The sequence below is a fragment of the Sphaerodactylus townsendi genome, linkage group LG17 (genome assembly GCF_021028975.2).
Source record: "Sphaerodactylus townsendi isolate TG3544 linkage group LG17, MPM_Stown_v2.3, whole genome shotgun sequence".
NCBI classification, from domain to species: domain Eukaryota; kingdom Metazoa; phylum Chordata; class Lepidosauria; order Squamata; family Sphaerodactylidae; genus Sphaerodactylus; species Sphaerodactylus townsendi.
The window spans coordinates 1,343,576-1,349,575 of NC_059441.1; the positions used below are offsets into that span (position 1 = coordinate 1,343,576).

The 6,000-nt window shown below is 51.6% G+C and overlaps 1 protein-coding gene across 1 annotated transcript in view; it reads right to left on the bottom strand.

The window, feature by feature from the left end:
* ZNF592 (zinc finger protein 592) overlaps positions 1 to 5,599 on the bottom strand; it is a 33,501-nt gene extending 27,902 nt beyond the window's left edge. The window contains exon 1 of the mRNA XM_048481974.1: positions 5,476 to 5,599. The gene's annotated coding sequence lies outside the window, so the exon portion shown is untranslated. The remainder of the gene's footprint in view (positions 1 to 5,475) is intronic.
* Between the last annotated feature and the right edge of the window lie 401 nt (positions 5,600 to 6,000).

Genomic DNA, 6,000 nt, shown 5'->3' on the forward strand with positions numbered 1-6,000 from the left:
ACCTGAGTGGCGGAGGCTTATCTGGTGAACCAGATGTGTTTCCACACTCCTACATTCCTTCTGGGTGACCTTGGGCTAGTCACAGTTCTTCAGAACTCTCTCAGCACCACCCACCTCACAAGGTGTCTGTTGTGGGGAAAGGAAGGGAAAGGAGCTTGTAGGCCACCTTGAGTCTCCTTACAGGAGAGTAAGGTGGGGTATAAATCCAATCTCTTATCTCTTCTTAAAATGGAAGTACAATTTCAGGTCGGCCTGTTCATTGAGAATAACCTCCTTAATAATTCAAGTTCTCTCACAAAATCACCCACCTGTTTACCTCTGAAGCTACTGGCGTTCACAGAACGTTAAGGGTCAGTACCCTTGTTACAAAGAGAAGGCGGCAGCAGGAATTAAGATGACGTGGAAATTCCGCAACAACTGATCCGTCTGAGTTCCCACTCATCACAGTTTGCCAAACTATCCCAGAAGAAGCCAACCTGGCCGGCAAAACACAACCACAAGCCCTCCTCAGCGCAAGTCTGAAAGGAACACCCCCAGGATAGAGACGGAGGTTGAACAAGCATTTCTCCTTCAAACGTGTTGCTGAGCATTATAAAAAACAACAGCAACCTAAGCTCACAATTAGCCCTTAATTTCTTAAACCAGCTTCTCTCCTTTGTAAGGATAACCACATGTTTCCGCTAAACCTATGACATCTTTCGCATTCTTTCACCATCTAAAAATATTAAAGGGTACACCGGCCTAGTTAGTGCCCCTCCCATGCCATTTCTCCCACTCGTTTTCAGTTCCCAGATAGCCCTTTTCCGAAGTCCTGTGTTCTGCAGTCTGGGACAACCAGACCCACATGGGTTATGAATTTCCTAGGAATCTGGAGCATAGAAAGATGGGGCATACAGCAGGCTACAGAATGGGAAAGTTACCTTCTATACTTGTTATGTCACCCCTGCTACTCAAAAAAGAGTATGCATCTGACTTGCAAAAGATTACCTTTCTGTTGGACAGCCCCAGTAGTGATGCAAACGATGCAGTCACCAAATTTTTGGATTTGTATATAAAACAGCGCTTTAGGAGCAAATCCTGAACATCAGCCTTCTCTACCTGTACATTTATTTTAGTTTCCCTCTACTTGGTTAAGTGGATCTGTGTATATAATGTTGTTATGCCAATAAAGGTTCTTTGTTTGTTCTACTTGTTATGTCTATCTCTGTTGATTATTGTTGCCGTATAGCTTATGATGTTATGATTATTGATGTTCTCGTTGTTTATAATGCTATGTTTATCATGTTGTGTTTATTGATCCTCTGTTGATGTTTTGTTGCTTGATGATATGATTACTGATGTTTGCTATTATGCTGCTGTTGTTCACCGCCCTGAGCCCTTCTGGGGAGGGCAGTATACAAATAAAATAATACAATACAAAAGACCTGTCAGTGGACATTAGCCAAGAAGGCTAAACGGAACCTCCATGTTCAGAGATTGTATACCATTGAATGCCAGTTGGTGAAAGTTAACAGTGGTGGAGGAAGTCTGGCTTCCATGTTGGCTGGGGGGAAGGACTACCTAGGCATGTGCTCAATTAGTGTATAAAAGAGAATGCTAGACTGGCTGACTAACCTGATCTCATCAGATCACAGAAGCTAAGCATTGTTGGCCCTGGTAAGTACTTGGATGAGGGACCACCAAGGAATTCCAGGATCAGTATGCAGAGGAAGAAGTGTTTGGATTTATACCCACCTTTCTCTCCTGCAAGGAGACTCAAGGCAGCTTATAAACTCCTTTCCCTTCCTCTCCCCACAACAGGCACCCTGTGAGGTAGGTGGGGGCTGAGAGAGTTCTGAGAGAACTGTGACAAGCCCACGGTCACCCAGCTGGGATGCAGGAGTGTGGAAACACATCCAGTTCACCGGATAAGCCTCTGCCACTCAGGTGGAGGAGTGGGGAATCAAACCCGGGTTTCCAGATTAGACTCCACCTGCTCTTAACCACTACGCCACACTGGAAGGGAACGGCAAACCCCTTCTGTAAGTCTCTTGCCTTGAAGATCTTTCTGGCCACCAGAAGTTAGCTGTGACTTGACAGAACTTTTTTATATACGCTCACCCAGACTGGACGGATCACTGTCTGATCTGGCAGATTTGTTCTTATGTTCCAAACCCACACTTTCATTTCAGCTATTCCAGTGGGAACTCCTGAGAAGAAATAGCTCCACATTTTGGGAATAGCTGAACCTCTATAGGCCTGTTACTAATAAGCTGTGGAAAATTGTTTGCACATACCTTTTTCTAGACACTCAAACGCTTTCACCCCCTGCAACTCAGGAACTGCTGCCTACGGACAGCTTGTTAAGTTTGCACAACCGTTTCAATGTGTTGTTATTATCAAGAGATGAAGCATTCTTTGTTTTGGCCTCAACCAATAAATATCGTTATGAACTACCGTAGGCACAACCATTCGACAGCACGACACACTTGGATTTTGTTCTTAAACTGAAAAAGACCTAACGCCGCCTCGTAGTAGGAACAAAAAAATGAAAATGCCGATCTATTAAGAGACGCTTAAGCTCTGTGCAACGTGTTTTGGATCGGCTCTATTGAGACAACTTTTGCAGAGCTGACCAAAGGCCAAGGCTGTTTGCTTGTAAACTAGTTTGAATCTCGGCTCCCTGACGAACAGGGGGCGGGGCAAACTTACAAAGCATTGCCTCCCATCCGCTATTTGCAAGTAACAGGTAACACTGTCCTATTCTGCAGAATTATTGCGGGAATTTTCAAAAGGTATATGAAGTGCTCTGAATTCTTCAGAGAATTGAGACATAAGTTATTCTGGCCGCCTGACGGGCGGTAATATGACGCCGCGGGCAATTTGAAAAAAAGCAACTTCATAGTGAGAGCTGCTCGCAGACGCCGCGAAGGGCGAGAAAAGGCAGACGCCGCCAGTACTAAACTGCTGCCAAGACTGTGATTCAGAAACGCGCTTTTAAAACCACTTCCTTTCCCCATGTGACGATCGACGGGCGCACTGCGGCGTAACAGGCCGCCACGGAGTCAGCTCCTCAAACGGCGCTTCGTTAAATCCATCTCCAGAAGGGCAATATTTTGGGAGGCCTGAACTTCTGCCCAGCGCTATGATGGTGAGGTCAGCAGCCGCGAGCGCCCGCGGTAACCTGCTGATGATATTCGGCGGGCTGGCGGACGCCTGCGAAGTTCCTACTGGGTTCAGCGGTAACGCCGGAGGCGCCGCACTTTACACGCCATCGCTAAGCTGCTGCTTTTTACCGTATGTTCCGCCTGTACGTTTCCTTGGTGAAAATATGGCGTCGGTAACCTTGGAAGAACCGCCATAGTGAGGCGTTACGCTTGTACTGCGCGGATCGCGCGTGGCGCCCGTCGCGAAAGCAGCTAAACCCGGTAGCGAAGGCAGCGGTATTCAAAAGCAGCAAACCACTCTTTTTTCCCCATGTGGCCATCGGCTACGTCGCGAACAGCCATGCGGAGCCGTCCTCAAGCGGTACCAACGATCCATTAGCGGCGGCCATTTGGGAGGAGCTGAACTTCTCCAGCGTACATGATGGTGAGGTCAGCAGCCGCTTCGCATGGCCTTCCCGTGCGAACCGACGCATTTATCGCGGGGCTCTGCGGACGCCCGCCCAGTTCGCCTGTCTGTCATGACGCTTTTCGGGCGTGCAATTTGCGGCGTCAGCCAACGTCGGCATACTTTTGGCCGTGCGGAAACGGCCTTTGTTTGCAAGCAAGGGAGTTCCAGTAACATCAACAGGATTTATATTGAAATATTTCTATCCTGTCTAACCGCTCGCGGTAGCTTGCTTCCAATTATATTTGGTGCTGACGTAGAAACACTTCCACAGGCCCAGCAGATCAAGAGCCATTCTATACATTGCATTTTCTACAGAGACTGGCATCCTCAAGGTGAGTTTCCTACCTGTGTCTAAGATTTGACTACCTGTGCCGAAGACTGTGAAAGATATCTTGGGAATGTTTTATCACAATGCTCAAGGAGATCAGACTGGAACGAACTGCTGATATTTCTTGCCAACAGAGATAAATGGCAAAGTTCGTGGCCCTGGTTATAAAGATAGTCAAAATCCTTTGATACAAGTTTGGTTGTTGAACAGTTTACTAGCTTTATGTTGCAACACTTCCTTGCTTTAGGGGTTGTAAATTATTGCTAATGCCGTTCCTTCCAGTTATTAAGGTTTATGTCTTAAACGTGTATTTTAATCTTCTAATGGATATTTTATGAACTTTACCTGATACGGCGATATTATGCCCCGTTCCCCCCTCCCCTGCTGTTTTGCTATGGCATCGAGCTAATGCAAGAAAATTACAAAGAGAGTTTCCGACCTGCCAAGTAAAACATTTGGAAGCATCAAGTCCAAAATCAGCGGCAGAGAAACTCGTTATCTGATGGCCTTGATTCTTGCTTGTTAAATAATCATTACAAAGCCGGGGCGTATGTGATTCAGATCCATACCCTGTATGACTCGGGGGAGGTGGACGGGCCGGAAACTCAATCGGGCCAGGAGACAGAGGCAAAAAAAAAAAAAGGGAGGAAAAGATAGTTTAATAGGATCTTTCTCAAGAATGCGCAGAACTAAGGGGAGCGAGAGAGACCAAAGGGCGCTGCAGTTTCTGCATGCTCAGCATGGCTTCAGTCTGCAAGCATGTACCTGGGGGGTGGGAGAGCATAATGTGTGCACATGGGGAACTGTATGTTTACCAATGTCCGCATTGCACAGGTACACGTGCCAAGGAGCCGGGCCGTGCTGCCACTGACAACACAAGGATCTGCCAAGTGGCCCCAACTCCGCAATAAAGGTGCAGGGCCAAGAGCCCCATCGTTGCAAAGCAATGCCAGATGCGCCAGGTAGGGGGGCATGCATGCACCCACAGGTCACAGCTGCAATGCTCTGTCCGAAGGGGATCTCCTGCTGTTGGGGGGCACCTTGTCTGATGGGGGGGGGGCTCTGCCCTCCAGCACAGCCACCCACCTACCTCTGGCCTTGCCCCTCTCCAGGGCAACTTTCCCCTCCCCAAACCTATACCCATGCAGAGGGGTTATGCCCCCCTGTATCATGCCCCCTTGGCCCCCTACTTTGGGGGCAGAGGGATGCTCTGCACCCCTCCTTGAAAGGGGGAAAGGGGCGGGCTGCAAAATGGGAAGGGGTCCCAGGGGATGGGGGTTTGTTAGGGGGGCGCACGGAGTGGGGCAGAGATAGGCGCCGCCCGTGGCCTGCCCCACGAGGAGGAGGCGGCGGCTCGGCCTGCGGCGTGCCCGAGGTGCCCGGGCCGGAGGAGGGTGCGTCTCCGGCCTTGCGGGCTCGAGGGACGGGAGGAAGGCAGGGAAAGCCAGGCGGGTCGGCGGCCCGCGCGGGGCCCTGGGGAGGCATGCCCCCCCCCCGCCCCTTGCCCTGCAAGCCGCCTCCGCCGCGGCCCCGAGCTCGCCCCCCGCACTTACCGACGCAGACGGCGACCTCCACCGCGGGCTCCGTCGCCGCCCGGGCCCCGCGCAGGCCTCACCCACCGCCGGGCAGCGACCGCCTCAACATGGCGGCGGTGTCTGCAGGCGGGGCGGAGGGCGGGGCGGGGTCAACAGGCAGCGGCCGGGTGTCTGCAGGCGGGCGGGCGGGGCGGCCTAGCAGGCCCGCCGGCGGCCCTCAGGAGCCGACAGCGGGCGAGCGGCTTGCAGCCCAGAAGGCGACACCAGCCTGGCTTGTGGCCTCGCCTGCCTGTGGAGTTGCAGGGCGAGAGCCGCGGGCGAGAGGCCGTCCTGACAGGCAGGCTTCGGGCCTGTATTGTCCGGGGCCCGCTCCCTCAGCTGAACGCGGCCCCTCCCCAGAGACGGCATAAGAACCCCCCCCCCTCACCACCATCTTCTCCTTCACCCCCCTTTCCTTCTCCTGGCCCTTCGTTCTTTCACCTCAGCAGCCCCCTCATTCCGCAACCCCTTCTCTCTTCCCCCCCCCTCCCCGGGACCATTATT